This window comes from Oryctolagus cuniculus, chromosome 3, assembly GCF_051225735.1.
Source record: "Oryctolagus cuniculus isolate XC-2025 breed Fujian yellow rabbit chromosome 3, ASM5122573v1, whole genome shotgun sequence".
NCBI lineage: Eukaryota > Metazoa > Chordata > Mammalia > Lagomorpha > Leporidae > Oryctolagus > Oryctolagus cuniculus.
Window position 1 is genome coordinate 29,707,377 of NC_142869.1, and position 20,535 is coordinate 29,727,911.

Here is a 20,535-nt window from a genome sequence, read left to right on the forward strand (position 1 = left end):
GCAAGCAAAATTGGCAAGATCTTTGTCTATAAAAAAGTGAATAGACAAATAAGTAATAATAACATAGTAAAAATTTCAAATTATAATAAGTGCAGTCAAGGAAATAAAGGGAACATTTAAAATCAGAAAGTAAATAACATTTGCTTTGATAGTTAAATATTACCAAAAACTAAACCATTTAATTTAACTTCTAAACTGCTGGCATCATATCAGTACTTGTTCTTCTTTGCATATACTAGTGAGACAGTGAATAAGCCGTTTTTAAATGAAAATAAATGTATTCTTGCTCACCTTAGGAAATGTAACATGTTTTAGTTAATATTACACATTGTCTCTTTAATATCACTATTACAACAGGATAGAGCAAAGGGAAGAGAAGATATTTTGATCCATTCTTTCCTTGAATTAATAGTTTTGATTTGTTTTTAGATAAATTTTTATGGTTGCTGGTGTAGGTTTTTGTCATGTGCATTAAATAGCATAAAAAGTGAGTTAAATTCTTATCAGGTTTTATATATTTGCAGCTTTTACCCTCCTCCTGTTACCCAGGAAATGATACAGGTTTTGACAGACCCACTTCCCTCCCCTGCCTCCCACAACACTCTCGTTTCCACTCCCAATCTTCAAGGAGACTAAATTTTAGGAATAAAACTTCAGTAGGATAGTAAGTAAATTTGCACCATAGGAGAAGCCTAGTGTGTGAAAGGAACAGGTGTGGGTTGGAATGATGACTGACATTTAGGATCCACTGGACCTTGAGCAAGATGTTTATCGTCACGGAATTCTTTCAGGTGCAAATGACAAACCCAATTTCGAACCATTCTAAGCAAGAATTTGAAGCTTATGTAATCGAATGAGCTGAGGAACCAAGGTCTCAAGGGCCTAATTTTAGGACTTAAAACTGCAAGCACTTACAGGCTGCATCCATTTATTTCTACTTTTCTTTGCAAATTGGCCTGTTGGATACTATAAAAGAGCTTAATTATGAGTCCTATAAAAGTGACCTTGAACAGCCTCATGACTGCATCCTTCAGCACAAGGTCATCGTAAGGTAGGGGGAAAATGTACTATGAGTAATAATCCCATCAGGAATACACGGACTGGGAGCAGTCCCTGATGCAGAGGGTAGTATTATCAAAAGAAAAGGTACAGAAGAGTCTGTGGGAAGAGCTAAATTAATCCCTCCCTCCCTCCTTCCCTCCCTCCCTCTCTTCCTTCCATCCAACCTTCCTTCTGTGTGTGTGTGTGTGTGTGTGTGTGCATGTGTATCGGTCTGTCTCTCAATGCTATTACAGTCCTCTAGAGCTAGGAATAAGTTCTGGTGTAATTTTTAAATATCAAAAAGTGAGGGACTGGTGCTGTGGTATGGTGGATGAGGCTGCTGCCTGCAATGCCGGCATCCTATGTGGACGCTGGTTCAAGTCCTAATTGTCCCACTTCCAATCCAGTTCTTTGCTGTGGCCTGGGAAAGCAGTAGAGGATGGCCCAAGTCCTTGGGCCCCTGCACCCATGAGGGAGTCCTAGAGGAAGCTCCTGGCTTCAGATGAGCACAACTCCAGCCATTGTAGCCATTTGGGGAGTGAACCATCAGATGGAAGATTCTCTGTCTCTCTCTTTCTCTTTCTCTCTCTCTCTCTGTCTCCCTCTCTCTTCCTCTGACTCTCTCTGACTCTGCCTTTCAAATAATTAAATAAATCTTAAAAAATGAAAAGAAAGTGAAAGAATTTCTAAGGTAGTATATTTTCTTTTAATGATATCTGAGCCATTTTCTTTTAAAAATTTCTTCTACCCTGGTGGTTTCTTTATCTTACCAATTTAATCTTGTTTTATATCCCACAAAAGAAGCATATGTTGTATCATGGTCTAAAAGTAGAAAGCAAAAAAGGGAATTCAGAATATGTTCCTAAACCTTTCATTTGTTTTTTGTTTCTTTAATGGCTAATCTTTGTGTTTCCTTCCTGTGGCTTTGATTGTTGTCCCCTAGGGAGGGAACTTACTTGTATCTCTTGCAGTGCTGACTACTTGAGAAACAATAAATAATAATAGTGCTCAAAAAAAGCCCAGGCTGGACCCACACAGCAAGAAAGCAATACTGTGTAAATATTAATGAGAATTTAAAAGCCTAGTAATTTTGATTTTGGCTGATATCTTTAGGATCATAATTATTGTTTTAAGATCACTTCTGCTCTTTATTTTTTTGATGGTGTTAATGAAAACTCTTTTGACTTGCTATTTTCAAATCTACTTCTGCAAATCTTTACTAATCTAGTAATTTTACTTGTGGATTGTTTAAAGTATAAGATTTCTAGACTTTTCCTATGTCAGTATTATTTTTTGCACACACAGCATTTATTTAGTCATTGGAAAGATTTGACATTGAGATTGAAACCAACTGTAGACTTCGCTTCGACAGCACATATACTAAAATTGGAATGACACAGAGAAGATTAACATGGCCCCTGCACAAGGATGATATGCAAATTCGTGAAGTGTTCCATATTTTTTCTCTACCTCTCTGTAATTCTTTCAAGTCAATAAAATAAATCTTTTTAAAAAATTTAAAAATTAAAAAAAGGAAACCAACTGTAGGCCTATGTCTGCTTTTAAATAAGTGCTGAAAGGAAGTTTGGCCGGCGCTGTGGCTCACTAGGCTAATCCTCCGCCTGCGGCGCCGGCACTCCGGATTCTAGTCCCGGTCAGGGCGCCGGATTCTGTCCCAGTTGCCCCTCTTCCAGGCCAGCTCTCTGCTGTGGCCCAGGAGTGCAGTGGAGGATGGTCCAAGTGCTTGGGCCCTGCACCCACATGGGAGACCAGGAGTAAACACCTGGCTCCTGGCTTCAGATTGGCGCAGTATGCCGGCCGCGGCGGCCATTGGAGGGTGAACCAACAGAAAGGAAGACCTTTCTCTCTGTCTCTCTCTCTCTCTCTCACTAACTCTGCCTGTCAAAAAAAAAAAAAAAAGAAAGAAAGAAAGAAAAAGGAAGTTTGACTATATTTTCTAAAATCTCACTTTCAAGAAAAAATTATAAAAAACTTCAAACATTCTGAAAGAGTACCATGTAACGAACCTACAGCTTTAGCATTTTCTAAACTTTCTCCCCTACTTTTTTCTTAAATGTATTAAGGCAAATCCCAACTTTTATGCTATTTCACCCACATATATTTCAGAATATATCTCATTTTTTTATTTAAAAAAATTTTTTTATTTATTTGAAAGGCAGAGCAATAAAACAAGAGACTTAGAGATCTTCAGTCTTTTGGTTTGTTCCCCAAAATGGTCATAACTTTTCTGGACAAAGCCAAAGCCAGGAACCATGAATTCCATCTTGGTCTCCCACGTGGGTAGCAGGGACTTAGGTACTTGCGCCATCTTCCAGGGACAGTTGTATTTCTTCCTTTCAATCTGTATGCTTTTTTTTTTTTCCTTTTAATCTTATTGTACTGGTGAGGACTTACACTACAGTGTTGAATAGAAATGTTGAAAATGGACATCCCTGATCGATCCTGGTCTTAGGGCTCTCACATTAAGTATGATTCATTAGAAAAAGTTGAAGAGATTTCATTCTTTTCTTAATTTTTGAGAGTTTTCACCAGTAATAGATATTGCTTCTGTCAAATAGTTTTCCTTCATCAATGTTGGTGATCATAGCATTTTTTTCTTTGGGCTATTAGTGTATCACGTATCTTAGTGTGTTCATACTGGTGTGTTCATACTACAAACTGAGTGCAGATTGGGGTTTCCAGATTCAGTGTCTGGCGAGGACCCAGTTCTCACTTCCAGGAAGATGCTTTGAACACTGTCCTTCAGCAGGGATGAACATTGCTTCCCCACATGGCAGAATGGAGGAAAGACAAAAGGGGACTAATTAATTCCCATAGCCCTTAGTACAGGGCACCAAGTGATTCATGAAGGCAGCACCCTTGTGGAGGCCCCACCTGTTAATACTATTGGACTAAGAGTGAAGTTTCAGTGTGAATTTTGGAGGGGATACAAAAATTCAAACCACAGCACTGGTTATACTGATTTTGAATATCGAACAAAAATTTTGAATAGCAAACAAACTTTGCATTCCAAAATTAACCCCATTTGGTTACTTTGTATTATTTTTATGTAGTTTATTTTGACTTGATAATAGTTTGTTGAGAATTTTTGTTTCTATGTTTATGAGGGATAATGGACTGTGATTTTCTTGATCTATTTTTGTCTGGTTTTATCAAGGCAATGGTGACCTCATAAAATGAATTGAGGATTGTTTCTCCATTTTCCCTCCATGCAGTTAATTTTTTCAAAAAAATCTAGTCATTCATTTTATAGTGTCCACCACTGATGATTTTCCTGATTGATTCCTCATTGTACATTCTTTCTACTTCTCTATTCCCCATATTTCTTATAAACTGATACAGAGTTTTATTTAGATTCAGGCTCAATGTTTTTGCCTAGAAAACTTAGTGGCGTAATTTGTTAAGCCTTCGCCTGCAGTGCTGGCAGCCCATATGGGTTCTGGTTAGAGTCTTGGCTGTTCTACTTGCGATCCAACTCCCTGCTGGTGGCCTGGGAAAGCAGTGGAATTTGGCCCAAATATTTGGGCCCCTGTACACAACGTGGGAGACCTGGAGGAAGCTCCTCAAGCCTGCCTAAAGATCAGCCCCGCTCTGGCCATTGTGGCCATTTGGGGAATGAACTGGCAGATGGAAGACCTCTCTGTCTCTCCCTCTCTGTAACTCTGCCTCTTAAATAAATAAATAAATAAATAAATCTTTTTTGTAAAAAAGGGTCTCCCACGTGGATGCAGGAACCCAAGCATTTCGGCAAGCATTTCGACCATCTTCTGCTGCTTTGTCCAGGCCATAGCAGAGAGCTGGATTAGAAGTAGAGCAGCCAAGTCTCAAACCAGCGTCTGTATGGGATGCTGGCACCACAAGCCACGGCTTTAACCGCTACACCAGAGCACCAGCTCCATAAATAAAGAAAGGAGAGGAAAGAAGAGGAGAGGAGAGAGGAGGGGAAGACAGGGGAGAAGACTGTAGTAAGTGGTACTGTGACTGTTCTGTTTCATCACATAATAAGATGTATGTATATAAAGTTGTCTCACTCTGATGATTCTAAAATTGATCAGTGAGTTCAGACTTAATCTGATATCTTCGTCCGGCGCCACGGCTCAATAGGCTAATCCTCCGCCAAGCGGCGCCGGCACACCGGGTTCTAGTCCCGGTCAGGGCACCGGATTCTGTCCCGGTTGCCCCTCTTCCAGGCCAGCTCTCTGCTGTGGCCAGGGAGTACAGTGGAGGATGGCTCAAGTCCTTGGGCCCTGCACCCCATGGGAGACCAGGAGGAGCACCTGGCTCCTGGCTTCGGATCAGCGCGGTGCGCCGGCCGCAGCATGCTGGCCACGGCGGCCATTGGAGGGTGAACCAATGGCAAAAGGAAGACCTTTCTCTCTGTCTCTCTCTCTCACTGTCCACTCTGCCTGTCAAAAAATAAAAATTAATTAATTAATTAATTAAAAATTGATATCTTCATAAAATTCCCAATTAACACATTAACTAATGGTTTTAACATCTGTTGGTAAATATTTACAAGATTAATTATTTCATCAGGAGTTGATGAAATACACTTTTTATTTTTGTACTCTTTCTACACTTACTAATGTTGATAAATAACTTAAATAAACTCTTGGGGTATTCTGTGCCCATTGGGTCCTGTGGGAACCAGAAAATGATTGAATGTGAAGTACAAGAGGCTTACTGAGAGGTAATAGCTGTGAAAGATGCAAAGGAAAGGAAGTCATTTTGAACAGGGAGAACAGAGCCTCAGACTGGGAAGTATATTTGACAAAGTGTTGCCCAACTCAATGTGGAACTGTGCAGTAAAGGCTGCCCCCATTAGCAGAGTTCCACTGGGCAGAAAAAGCCAGCCCCTGGTTCCTTTTCCTTGCTCAGTTACTGTCAGAGCTTCCTGGAAGAGGGTTGGCATCAGCTCAAAAGTTCAAGTGGATACCACAGGTGATAACAGCTTAGAAGCTGTCTGCTAATGATACTCCTTCCAAGAAAATGGCAACTTTTTTCTTGAAGGGAAGCCTAAGAGCTGCACCCCCATGGCTGCCATATCTTGAAAGATAACTTGTTGGCTGGCGCTGAGGCTCACTAGGCTAATCATCCGCCTGCGGCGCCGGCATCCCAGGTTCTAGTCCTGGTTGGGCGCCGGTTCTGTCCCGGTTGCTCCTCTTCCAGTCCAGCTCTCTGCTGTGGCCCGCGAGGGCAGTGGAGGATGGTCCAAGTGCTTGGGCCCTGCACCCACATGGGAAACCAGGAAGACGCACCTGGCACCTGGCTTTGAATGGGCGCAGTGCCGGCTGTGGCGGCCATTTGGTGGGTGAACCAACAGAAAGGAAGACCTTTCTCTCTGTCTCTCTCTCTCAGTGTCTAACTCTGCCTGTCAAAAAAAAAAAAAAAAAAAAAAGAAAGAAAGAAAGAAAGATAACTTGTAAATAAAAGGTAGAATATATTCTTGATTTGTTTCCACTCATAGACTTTTAGAATAGCTAGTGGGTGCCCTAGAATCTTCTCATGGTAATGATTTGTTTAGTGTCAATACCAACTTAGGGATTTTGGAAATTTTGATGTATTTCAATTAATTGCCATGATTTTTTAATGAGTGGTTTCATCTTAGGCTGTTAAGAACTCCTTCAAGTTTGTGCCTTTTTTTTCCCCATTTTGCTATGGAAAATGTCAAACATAGACCAAAATACAGAGAAGAGTATAATGAGCATCACCTGGCCTTGACAATGATCTCATGACCAGTCTTTTTTCATCTATATTCTGACAACCTCCATTCTCATAGGGTAAAAACAAATAACATACATCATACAGTTCTGAGTAGTTTTGACATGACCCATTATTTATGATACTGTCCTTGTTATCTGGCAAAACAAAATGTCCCTTTTGTATCCTGTGCTATTCCTGCCTTGGGGCTGAAATCAATTATTTTCCCAGAGATCCCTACTTTACCTAATAGAATTAGGTTTCAAGCTACCATCATTTTTTTATCTGTTTAATTTGTATTCTGTTTCCCAAAATTCCCTTTGAAATAATTTTGATCATTAAAAGTTATACTTTCTTCAGTCTTTTCCTTAAAGTTAAATTTACCTGAAATTTAATGTATCCCAACAGAAGATATGTCTCATTTTATACAGTAGAAAATGATAATAGATAGAATATTCTATCACATGAAACAAAAAACTGAAAAATGCAGAGGCAGGGAAGACTCCAAGCTTGGTAACTGGACAGCTTTTCTTTGTCCCATGGACCTGCTTTCTCAGTGGCTTTTAATTCCTTTGGTCTGCCACTTAATAGTGCAGGCCTACTTCTGAAACTGACCCCCTAATGGCCATGAGATGGACATTCTTTTTCAAATCTGGGGTAAGAGAATGCATTTCTACCTAGCATCTTGAGCCTAAGTTCTAAAGTTCACTCTCAGAGGGTTAATTTTTTGTCCATTTCCACCTCTGAACTAATGATTATATACAGAGAAATAAGAGTTTGTGAATTTGCTTAAGCCTGTTAGGGTATTTGAGACATGGAAGAAGGAGCAGATTCTCTCAAAGCACTTGGAATGGGTGGAGGTATAGACACTAGCAAGAAAATCAGGTAAATGATAGGGAAAATATGTAATAGACACCAAATAGGCAACTAATTAATGCCTACAATGACAACTATGAGCTAGATCCTGCTTGTTGGGAGTCAAGGCTAAAGAGTGTCACATTTTTAGCAAATAATCTCATTTGTTGCTGCCTTTTAATTTTTTTTTTGATATGCCTCATAGTAAAGTCCTAATAATCACCTGTGCACAAGTCTTTCTGAGTACATGAATTTTATTTCCTGGTTTCTTTATAATTGGGCAGAGCTATGTGACTAGCCTTTGTCAATTGGTTATGGATGGAAAGGTATCTTTCCTTGTGGCAGTAATTGTAGATGTGCTTCAGGTATGACATAAGCCCAACACATGGAATGCATACCTAAGATACAGATAAAAGGTCTGTAAAGTTACCTGGACCTGCAGCAGACATTTTGTGAGATAGAAGTGAACTATTTTTTACTTAAATGTCTTTCTATTTGGGGTTATTTGTTGCCTCATCATAATTTTACCCAGGATTACTGGTATAATATGTTCTTACACAATACATAATTGAAGAAATAGAACTGGTGTTACAATACGCATGTGACTCCTTCTGTGACCCCAAGAAATTGCCATGATAGCCACATTTCATATGAAGTCAAGTGTTTCAGTTGTAGTGATTTCTAACCAGTACTTCTGGATATTCCTGTTTAAAGACCTATGAGATTAGTGTTCTGAAAACAGTACTTTAATCATTTTATTTATTTTATGCAGAATTCTCCAATGGTTCCACTCTTACTACTTAATTTAAAGTTAATATTCCTTATATTTCTTGAATCAAAGTATTTCTGTATTTTGCTCCAATCCTAAGGTTGCACAATTGTGCACTGTTAGTCTTTTTAATTGCACCAATGTGTTCAGCATTATTAATATTCATGGGTGCAGTCACTGAGCCTGAAAAAGGAAATGTAGTGCCAAAGATCTCTCAGGCACTTTTTTTTTTTTTTTTTTAAGATTTACTTATTTATTTGAAAGGCAGAGGGCGAGATCTTCCATCACTTGTTTATTCTCCAAATGGCTGCAACAACCAGGTCTGAACAAAGCTGGAGGCAGAAACTCCAACCTAATCTCCCACATGAGTGACAGGGGCCCAAAGCAGCTGAGCCATTTTCCATTGCCTTACCAGGCACATTAGCAGGAAGCTGAATCAGAAATAGAGCAGCTAGGATTCAAAGCAGCACTTTAATCTGGGATTTAGGTGTTGCAAACAGTATCTTTAATCTGCTGTGCCACAATACCAGCTTTTCTGTAATGTACTTTTTGTTTACTTCCCTCCCAAACCTTCCTGCATTTAGCTGACTGGTTTCAGATATTTTGCTCCGAAAACTGGTGGAGATGACTGCCTAACCAACATTCAGTCTTCCTTTTTTCCTCACCATTAGTCCCAATACTGTTGGAGGTGACAGTGTATTCAACCATGCTTGTATTTCCTAGTTTCCCTTGCAACTTGATATATCCAGATGATGACACTGCAGGATTTCAGGAGTGGTACCTTAAAGGCCATGTTTGCCTGTGCTCTTATTTCTTCCTGCTGCCTGGGAAATGGGATAATGATGGTTGGATTGTAGCCCTCTGGGACCACAAGATTAATTTTTTTACAAATACTAAAATCATGTTTTAGGATAATATTCATGTCAAGGGACAATGTGCTTTAATTTGTGGTTACGTGAGGATAAAAAAATTCAGTAAGCTCAAGTGTCATAAAATATAGCAGGCCTTGCATATGATCATGGTTTTCTTCTATTTGTGTATAATATTTACATCAAACTCCTATTATTTTATCAATTATTTCCCCCAGTCCTATTGTTTTTATTATTTTTTCAAAGATTTGAAAGGCACAGTGATAGAGAAAGAGGGTAGACACAAAGACAAAGATTGAGATCAATCTTGCATGTGTTGGTTCACTTCCCAAATTACTGCAATGGCCAGGGCAGGGCCAGGAGCCCAGAGCTCCATCTGGGGAGTAGGGGTCCAAGTGTTTGTGCCACATTCCTTTGCTTTCCCAGACACAGTAGCAGGTAGTTGTATCGGAAGAGGAGCAGCCAGGACTGGAACCAGGGCTGCTGGTGTCTGAGGTGGTGGCTTAAGCCCGCTGTGCCAGAACACCAGGTCCATCCTATTATTTTAAAGTGTCATAAACGGAATATAAAAGGAGTAAGAAAATTTTATGCATATGATGCTTAATTGAAGCAGTTTGGCAGACTGCAGAGCTGACCAGAAGACAGGAAAATTAACCTGAACTACTATAAATAGCCTTCTTCCTAGGGTTCCTTGATTAGATAATGTATGTAAAAAATCTCTTACGAATCACATAGCTTAAGGTCTGTATCATCCATTCTAATTTTCCATGAGGGCAGGGACATTGGTTATTGCTACATCTCCATTACCCATCAAAAATATGTGTAAATATTTGGTAAATTTATGAATATTTACTTTTGGTAACTAGTAATCATTTCATAGAAGACTGAACCATCAAACGATTTGATAGCTCTACCATTCCATTAGTTTAAAATCTGAATTCCTGTAATTCAAGATTTAATCTAGTTCACAGTGTACTTTTCTACTCCAGTAGTATGATACAGTCTCCACACAAGCAACTGAAGGATACTATCTCCTGAACTGCTGATACCTTCCTCGCTTCTCTGTCCACAGTTTTTTAAAAAAAAATCTTAAAGGAAAAAACAAAATAAAAACCCAAATCCAACTCAAATCCAAAATCTTTCTTTGAACTGTTTTAACACATGCGTATTTGATTTCTCAGACTAAGTAAAAACAAAAAAGGTAAGACTTTATTCATTTTTTCATTGTCTTCTGTCTTCAGTGAGTACAACAGCCCTTTAAATATGGTAAACATCCATACATATTTGTCAATTGAATTACTTTTACAACACATCATTGGTTACAATCTTTAATCCAAAGAAAGTAAATCAATTCTCTGAAACTCTCCCTCGCCCTATAATGGGGTGAATTATTAATTTTTTTCTCCAGTAAACACTTATAAAAATTATTTCAGTAATATCACAACCTACTAGAAAGTCCAGGAATAAGTACTTCATTTCCCAGTTCCAGGCATCTGTTAAAGGATTACGCGTTGTGTGATTCCAATTTTTTGATCTCCCCTCCACTATCTGATACAATTAATAAGGTTAAAATAATGGTGACTATTATTGCGGATTTAAGGTTCTAGGGTGCCTCATCCCCTAAATCATTCCATATGTAAACTGGGTGTTTAGGAAAGCCTGTAATCCATCATCTAAGGACCTATATTTAGAGTTCAGTTTCAAAAAACAAAAATACTGCAAGACTGCGTGGCTGGGGCAATGCCCCGGGGTAGCTCGGCGGAGAGCCGAGCGCGGAGCCAGGTGCCGAGACGCCCCGCGTCCCCAGCCAGCTATCTCCACAGAAAACTCCGTTTATTTAGCTGACTGCGCTACTGCGGAGCGCTGCTCACCCCAGCCGTACTCAACCCAATTTTGTGGAGCCGCAGAAAATGTTTTCTCTGGCGACTCAGGAGCATGAAACGACCCAAGCTAGAGCCAAGGCGAATGCGTCGTCACCTATCTCCGGGTCCCGAAGAGCGGGGCAGTTATGGCTTTGGATTTGGGCACCCGGCGAAGCCTGGAGCCGAGCGGATCAGACAACTCCGAGGAAAACTCTGTTGAAACATGCCCCTCGCGCGGCTGCCGCGCGGGCGCCAGGGCGTGAGGCGACCTGACTTTCCCCGGCGCTTTATTTTTCCTGACACGGAACTACAGAAATAGCAATGCAGAGGCGGGAAGTCGACCCGCAGTATTTTGGGTGTGTGTGTGTGAGAGTGCGCGCGCGTGTGTGTTTTTCCAGGCTGGCACTGGCAAAGGGAAGGAGGAAGCCGGAGCGGCACGGAACCAGCCCCGACGGAGCCGGGGCGCCTCAGCGGCAGGGTTCGGGCGTCGCGATCTGGCCGCTTCCAGAACGCTCCCGGCCGCTTCGCCACGCCCCGCCCCCGGCCGGGGTTTCCCCGCCACCCGCTTCATTTGCATGGCGCTGCCCCTCCCCCGCTGCCATTGGTCGGCGCCGGGCCCCGCCCACCTCCCCCCCCCACCGCGGCAAGGTTCCATCCCCCGAGCCGCCCGAAGCTGCGGGCAGCGGGAGGACTGTTAAACCGCGGCGGCGGCGGCCGGGGCGGGAGCGGGCGCGCTCTGGAGAGGAGTCAGCGGCGCCCCGGGAGGGGGGAGGCGGGCGGGCAGCTAGAGATCACCTCGGCAGCCCCCACCACGGCCGGACCGAAGGTGCGGCGGCGGAGGGGAGCCAGGGCGCCCCAGCAGGCGAGTGGCCGGCGTCTCAGCGGCGGGTTGAGGGGGGTGGGTCTCCTCGGCCGGGGACGGCGGCAGCGCTGGGTGGACTTGCGGGCCAGGCGACCGACCGGCAGCCCCTTCGTCCCCCGAACCCTCTGGGTCCCGGCACAGGCTGGCGCTCTAGGGCAGGGGTCGGACCGCAGCCAAATTTATAAACGGCTAAACCTAACAGCCTTGGCAGAAGCGGAGGGGAGGGGAAGGAAGGGGTGGGGGCGGATCTAGACGACGGTCACGTGGGGGAGGGGCGGGGCTTGGCGAGCCTCCCTTTTGTTTTGGCCGGCGCGTGCGCAGAAGACGGAACACGTGGTCTCCTGGGCCCGCCCCTTGCCCCAGCAGCCGAGCCTCACCCAGTGCTGGTGTGGTGACAGCTGTTTTGGAGGGAGGGGGTCTGTGAGGTGGAGCCGTCTGTGTTGGATGTGATCCTTTAAAATATATATATATTTTTTTGGAAATTTTCTGCTTTGGTTCAGGCAAGCGTTGAGTTGACCTTTAGAATTAGGATGGAGGGGAATCTAAAGGAATGTGGAGGGGTGGTGTTTCGAAGTTTGTGTCAGTTTGGGTGTTCTGAGCTGGGGACCGATCTTTGTGGAAGAATTGAGAATGTGTGGTGTTAGGTCGCAGGAAATCGAAGACCGAGTCCTGCCTGTTGCAGAAACCACGGGAAAGGAGGAAGCTGGCTATGAGGCCAAGGAAATAGGGGCTTGGAAGGACGTTCCTGTAGTGCTGTCTTGCCCCGGCAGAAGGAGTGTGCGGTTGGGTCGCTGCCCCCTTTTCGGGTCAGGGGTGTGGGGAGCCCCCTGTGTTTGTAATTCTTCAAACTTAAAAACAGCCACGTGCGGGCGAGATTTAAGAGAGTCGCGTCTTGAACTTAATCAGTTTGCTTAACTTCGTGCTGAGTTCGGGTCAGTAGACTTTTTTTTTTTTTAATTACTGACTGGAAGGGGCAGATTTGTTAGCAACAAAACTTAAGTGAGGTTATTTATAAATGTGACAGACGAATCTGGCCGTGTTTTGACTAGGAAAAAGCTGTGAGAATAATTCAGTATTAGAGGAAATCCTCGTCTCTGCAATGCAGGCTACCGGAGAAAGAGACTTAGCAAGGAGGGGTCTCTGCCCTTTTCCCAGTTCTTGTTTTCTCGGGCAAGTCGTAACCTCTCTGATCTCAAATCTGTTTCCTCTTGTAAAGAGTTTCATAATACAGTCCCAGCTTTAAGAGATTGTTAGGAAGATCAAATACTCCGTGTTAGTAGAAATGTTTGGTAATCTTTACCAACATCACAGACACAGAATTTAGTCTCAAAAGGCAGGTTTTTGTTTTTTTAAAGCCAGCACATTGGATGAATATAAACAATGAATGAATCATGAAATAGGATCTATTTGATGATCTTCAAAGTCGGTTTAGACGATTAGCCTTGATGCTCAGAGCCCACCTACTAGCTCAAACAAGTGTCACACATTTCCGTGCAATTTTAATCTACAGAGATTAGCATTACTTTTTCCCCCTAGCCTTTCTGGAGTAATTTTTTACATGAAATTCTTTATTCAGGCTAGTTATATCACATTTATGTATACATTTTTGTTTTGTTTCATGGTATGTATCATTAACACAATTGATTATTTGGAAAATAGAGATGAATGCAAAAAATATAAAAATAATTTGTATTTCTATTTTCCAATGCACTTGTGTATATTTTTCCTGATACTGGGAGTAGGTGGTATTTTCATTAGACTTTTCTTAGTGCATTGTCCATCTTTGAAAAACATTTTTAATAGCTGCTTCACATTTCATCACGTAGCTATCATATTTTAAGTTTTTCCTGTTTGGCAGATAGTTGGAATGTTCCTAATGTTTTGTTAGTATAAATTTCATCAAAGAGAATAATCTTTTCCGTTCCCCCCTTTAGATGTGTAGAAAAGGAATTACTGGGTCAAGTAGTTTGGTTTTTGTTGTGCTATTTTTTTGTTTCTTGTAAGATCACCAAACTACTTTCCAGAATATTGCCTTTACACTTATCTAGTGTTAATGAGCATGTTTCCTATTACATCTTTGTTCATCACCTGATATTAGGTTTAAATGAAATTTTTGCTTTAATTTGAATTAACGTTTTTTCACTCATATCTATGATTTATCTTTTATTTCCTGAATTTATTGTAAGATACTTTAAAGAACTATGTCTCATTTTTCACATTCTACAAATTACATAGTAAGTGTGTGTTCCATGCATACTTGCCAAGGAACCGTTAATATTTAACCTTTTGTCTCTGGAAGATCAAGAAACTTTGACTTTGCTTTTTATCAAAGTTTCTGAGTACATTGTTAGCAAAATTCTATTACTGTTTGACTTTTTCTTTACTTTGAGTGGTTGTCTAGGTGGAGGCCTCGTTGATCTTATTAGTTGTCTACTAAGGTGTAGCAAGTTCCCACTGTGGAACTATGCTGCATTATCCAAGAGCTTCATACAGTTTTGCTGCCATTTTTCATGATGTTAGAGTATTTTACTTCCTCTACACATTCATCTTTCATTTAAGGGGTTAAAGATTCCACGCTGATCATTCTAGTTTCCCTGGTCTTCCCTGTGTTTCACAAACAGATGCCTACTGTCTAAATTTCCTTTGCTTTATTACTCAGATTGTTCTTGATAGCCCACAGCATTTACTCTCCTTTAATCTACCACTTAAACCTGGTATGGAATTCTTGTTTTCATGGTTCTTTCATGAATTCATTCAGTTATCTCTGTTCAGGTCCTGTGTCATTTGTATAGCCTCAGATGCTTGTGAAGGAGGCAGAAAGCTGCTTCCTTTAGGTTAAGAATTGTCTTTAGAATTGTTTACTGGTTGGATTTCCCAAATCATAAACAGCAAAAGATAGGGCTTCTTGTAGTAAGGTGACCGCTAGTGGGGTATTCACAGCATACTGACTTGAAAAGAATTCACCTCTAAAAGTAATTATTGCATTACAGCACTATAATAGAATGTTGGCAATAAGATTACGTCATAAGCAGAATCTTAACATCACTTTCTGTATGTTTAGTTTTGAAAAGTAAAAAAAGGTATATTATTTACAAAAAGTTTCTACTTTTTTCTCTTAACTGTTGTCCTGATTGTATGTTTCATTGAATTCATGTGGAATAAACAGCCAGCCAATGTAAATAAAAATGGTAATGATACTCTTGTCATTGGATAGTCTATAATGAAAATCCAAACATGTAATGGAAATTTTTAATGCTTGATGTTATTTTTAGGTTCTTAGAAAAAGTAATCTATATATGGATATGAAAACTCATTCATTTATAATGTGGAAATTTTGTTAATTTTTGGAATGTTTATGAATTTTTAACTTACTTGTTACATTGAAGGTTTGTTTCTAGTCCTGAGAGACAAAGAATTCTCAAATATGTTGTTTTTAGTAATCAAAAACTTTTTTATTTTATAGATGGTCATTAATCAGTGTTTAACCATGTGAAGCTAACTGTATAGACTGAACAAATTTGATAGTTTTACTTCTAAATGTAAATTTCTGGGTTCAAGTTGATGTATACAGAAAAAAATAACCATTTATATTCCTATGAGTCATGCACTTATAACTGAACAGTAATAATTCTGCTTGAAGTATGATCTGCTTGATGTGTTATGTGGCCACCCAAGTAGCTTTATCTTTAATTAAATTCCTTTAGTCTTCAAAGAGAATTCCTTTTTAGGCATAGTTTTCAAAGTGGAAGAAGTTCTTTCATATAAACTTTGTTAAATACAAAATACTGGGCTAACAGTACTCTAGACATGCCAGTTATGCTATTTTTCTGCTGTAAAGTAACATAAAGAAATCTTGAAAACACAATACTATAGTTTGTATTGCTACCTTCTGTTAATCTCTTCTGTACCAATGTGAACTCATTCTCATTAGTTTTGTTGTTTTAATTGAGTTTGCCTTTATGTATTGTAAGTTAGAAATTTTGAGTCCCATTATATTTTAGCAGTGCTTAAAAGGATGTCTGTTTTGCTAAAAGAATTTATCTCTGCCTCCCATTCTTTTTCTTACTATTGGTAGCATAGATCAACTGTTTGAAACATATTTCAGTGTAAGTGTAGAAATCATGTTCAACTCTACTTTAGGGTTCTCTCTTCTGTTCAAATACTATTGGTAGTCTTTCACTGTAATGGTTTCAGCAAAAATCTGCTCTCTTTGTAAAGTTTTGTTGTAGTTTGTTTTACTACTCTGCATTAAAGAGAACTGAGATTATCCAGATTTTAATTAAAAGAGTGAATTTTTAGTGTCCAAGGGTAGATTTGGATAGGATATTTTCCATGGAGTATATGTATGTATATCTTTTAGAATATAAGTCATAATCAGAATCTTGTGCAGTGTTTTAGTGGATGGCAAATCAGATTTTGCCTTGAACATTAATTTTCAGGAAGAGGGGTAGTTCCTACATGGGTTATCAGTTTCAACTTTGAAGGTAGGAAGATTAGATTAACAATTTTTTTTTACTTTTCTGCAGAAAGTCAAAAATTATTTGGAATATGTGACCTATATATTAATTGATTAAGACCCAATTACCAAGTGTCTGGACCAACTCAGTAATTAATGACTTGGTAATTATTTTGCTATGAACATGCAGGTTTTGAGAAATGACAGCTTTTCCTATATTTTATGATGTCTAGAGGATTAGATCACATTTAATTAATGCTAACCTCATAAATACATATGATTTATAAATCTTAAAAGTACAGATTAACCACTAATGAAAACATTCTGGAGACTACACAGAAAGGTCTTTTATTTGTAGTAATACAATTCCAGACCAACTAATTCCTTCCTTAATTCACAATGGATGTTCTTTGGATTAAATTGTGACCCAAAATTAGAATTTATAGTATATGTTTTACAATCCCTCACATTTTTTATACTGGGTTAATTTGATTTTGTTAATGAAATTTAATATATCCAAAAAGAAAAAAATGCTTTGTGTATTTGTGGTTTAAAAAATGTTTATTAAAGTCATAAACTGGCTTGTCATACTGAAATTCTCTCTCTGGTTGGTATTTTTTATGAGACTTCTAAGAAACATATATATATATATATATATTAAGATCTGTTTTATTTGCCGGAGAATTATGTACTTGGTATGTTATCTGTAGCTGTTTTATAAACAAGAGACTTGTTTTCTCCCCCAACCCATAACTTATCTCTGCTGTCACTGTGCTAAGGATTTTTTTTTTAATTTAAACTAGAATGTAAGTTGAAAATTCTGTTGTTGAAACAAATAAGTGAAATTCAAATTCAATAAAAAGAATTGTTTTTTGGATTATCTGGAACTGTTGCCAGTTGACAGAGAATCAGGATTATTTAGTTGTTTTCCTTAAAAGAGTTCTGATGCAGTTTCCCAAGTTGTAGTTTTGCTTCTTAAATCCTTTTATCTTGGCAATTCAGTTTCTATATGTTGTGACTAAAAGAAATTTGATTTTTCCCCAGTTTGCTTCCTTTTAAGTTCTTTAAAGTTCTGTACCCTTAGACTAAACTCTTTTAGAGATGGGACCTATTGTCCCTGAGTGTCTTGGGTTGTAGGAAATAAGTAATCATCAAAGATGATGATGATGTCAGTATTTTAGTAGCTAGAAAGATATTTCTAATATTTAGCTAGGATACAAACACTTTTTACTCTCTGCAATTAATGTATATAATTGGAAACCTGAATAATTATCAATTAAATAATAAGATCAAGCCACTTCTTAGAAAGCTCTTTGAGGATTTGCTTTTTCCATACTCTATGTAGCCTTGAATACTATAGGTACCTAAAAATATTAAATAGAATTTTTGGCTAAAAAAATTTGAAGGCTGAAATATTTAACAGTTGTTCCTTCGTTACTTATGAGGATTGTATACTTTATATTTTTTCCTATCTGGTGCAGTATTATCCCTAATCATATGTGACTTTTGAGCACTTGAACTGTGGTTATTCAGCATAAAGTAGAACACTGGATTTTGAAGACTTGGCACACATAAAAAAGAATGTATACTTAATCATCATATTTTTATGTTGGTTACATATTGACATGATATTTTGTATATACTGGGTTAAATTAAATTAAAAATTATTTTCCCTGTTTCTTTTTTACTTTTTTAAAAATGTCTGTTAGCAAGTTTAAAATCATATGTAGTTTACATCATCGTTTCTATTGAAGTGATGGTCTGTACTCACGTTTTCTAATTTTTTTCTCCTGAGATTCATTTCATGATAAAATATCTCATGAACCGCCTTCCTTGAAATTTTAAATATTTTTTTATTCTGGATACTGATTATTCAAGAAATATTTATTAAAAGCCTTATATATGCCAAATAGGATACAGGAATGAATGAAAACATACAAAATATGCCTTCATGTAGTGTTTGTCCATTGAAAAAAATAGGTGATAAGAAACTAATTTTTAGTAAAAGTTTTTAAATAGTTAATATTTATTGTGAACATATTATTGTATATAATTTCCTGTAATACAATTTTAATACAGTACTATCTTATAAGTGATATGTGTTATTTAATTTAGTGTGGCAGTTATCTTGGTTGGTGTTCTTTGAGCTTCTTGGATCTGAAGTTTTCTAACATTACTTGGGGAAATTCTCAGTCATTATTGTTTCAAATATTTCTTCTGTTCTTTTTTCTCTTCTCCTTCAGGTGTTCTCATTTGTATATTGCCGCAACTTGTGTAGTTGTCCCACAATTCTTGAATATTCTTTTCTGGTTTTGTTTTTCTGTTTTTTTTTTTTTCCCTTTAATTTTTGTTCTGTTTCTTTTTCAGTTCTGTTGGTTCCAGTTCTTGATACTTCTTCAAACTTCTTTCACTAGCCATATATAGGCTACTAATAAGCCCATCAATGGCATTATTCATTTCTGTAACAGTGTTTTTGATCCCTAACATTCCTTTTTAATTCTTTCTTAGAATTTCTATCTTACCTCTTACATTTTATATCCATTGTCGCAAGTTGTCTATTTTTTTCCATTAGAGCCATTAGCATTAATAATCATGGTTGTTTTGAATTCCTGTTTTCATATTTCTCATATCTCTGCCTTTTCGGAGTTTGGTTCTGATGCCTGCTTTCTCTCTTCAAACATCTTTTTTTTTTTGCCTTTTAGCATGATTTCTAATTTTTTGTTGAGACCTAGACAGGATACAGTGAGTAAAAGGAACTCCACTAAGAAGGCCTATAGTAAAATGTGGGTAGGGAAGACACTGTCTAGTACAATGACAATGGCTAATACAATTTGTGCTGTGAGCTTCACAAGTGCTTCTCAGCTTTTTCTCCCCTTGGATAGAATAAGGTGGCCCCCAGGGATTATGATTGGGTATTTCCTCTTGCTTATGTGGAAAGCTGAAGCAGGCTGGAATATTTGGAATGTACATTTAAAAAAAAGGCTTTTCAACAGATTTTTAAAAACTATGTCATTAGCCACTTCTATATTCTCATTTGACGTCTCTAGCAGTTTGACATAATTGAAAATGTATGCTTTCTATACTTTTAAACACTTTGGTATCTTGATTCTATAACCTCTTGAACTTCTTTTATTTTTTTTTAAAGATTTATTTATTTATTTGAAAGTCAGAGTTACACGGAGAGAGGAGAGGCAGAGAGAGAGGTCTTCCATCCTATGGTTCACTCTCCAGATGGCTGCAACGGCTGGAGCTGTGCCAATCCGAAGCCAGGAGCCAGGAGCTTCTTCCAGGTCTCTCACGCTGGTGCAGGGGCCCAAGGGCTTGGGCCATCTTCTGATGCTTTCCCAGGCCATAGTAGAGAGCTGGATTGGAAGAGGGGCAGCCAGGTCTCAAACCGTGCCCCTATGGGATGCCAGCACTTCCGGCCAGGTTGCTAACCCACTGCGCCACAGCGCCGGCCCCAACTTACTTCTATCTTAATAATGTTCTTTTTAAGTCCCTTTTAGGGCTTGTCTTGTTTTTCAGTTCCTCTTTGTTTGCTCAGATAAATGGGAGTGAACCCCTTGGCTTAGTCCAGAACTCCTTTTTCTTCCTTACTTATAATTGCTCCCTAGGTCAACTCATTTAGTCCAATGGCTGTAAAGATTATTTATATATCAGTGATCTCCCCAAATAATGTTTCTAACTATGCCCTCTCACTACCTCCACTTGAATGGTTAATAGGCACCTCAAATATAGCATATTGCAAATAAAGGGTGCTTCTTTGTCCTCCAGCGTTCTAAGTCTACTACATTTCAGAAAAGAGCACCACTAACTGCAGAGTTGCTTAGGCCCAAAGCAAGGCATCATTCTTGAATTCTTTCTTTCCCTTAAGTGTTACAGAATCATGACTATGAAAAGTTTTGTTGACTGTACCTTGAAACATGTTCTAAATTCATTTGTTTTTCTTCACTTCTACTGCCTAACTAGCCCATGCTGCCAATATTACCTCTTGCTTGGATTACTTCAGGAGCTTCCTGACTGGTTGTGGCCTCCATTCTTTATAGACTATCCAGACTAATTTTAGAAGGTAAAACTGCCGGTCGGAATAAGTATTCCCT

At 39.0% G+C, this 20,535-nt stretch overlaps 1 protein-coding gene and 1 non-coding gene across 16 annotated transcripts in view; both read left to right on the forward strand.

Moving 5' to 3' along the window:
• Nucleotides 1–2,397: 2,397 nt before the first annotated feature.
• Nucleotides 2,398–2,504, forward strand: LOC127491873 (U6 spliceosomal RNA). The gene has a single exon (XR_007920806.2). It is a non-coding gene; the product is annotated as a U6 spliceosomal RNA (small nuclear RNA).
• Nucleotides 2,505–11,727: 9,223 nt separating this feature from the next.
• The window catches only part of KANSL1L (KAT8 regulatory NSL complex subunit 1 like), a 176,944-nt gene continuing 168,136 nt past the window's right edge, over nucleotides 11,728–20,535 (forward strand). For 10 of the 15 annotated variants that reach the window (XR_011387126.2, XR_016231905.1, XR_016231906.1 and 7 more), the window contains exon 1: nucleotides 11,756–11,979. The gene's annotated coding sequence lies outside the window, so the exon portion shown is untranslated. The other 5 variants (XM_017343073.4, XM_089329912.1, XM_089329913.1 and 2 more) reach the window with 4 other exon arrangements.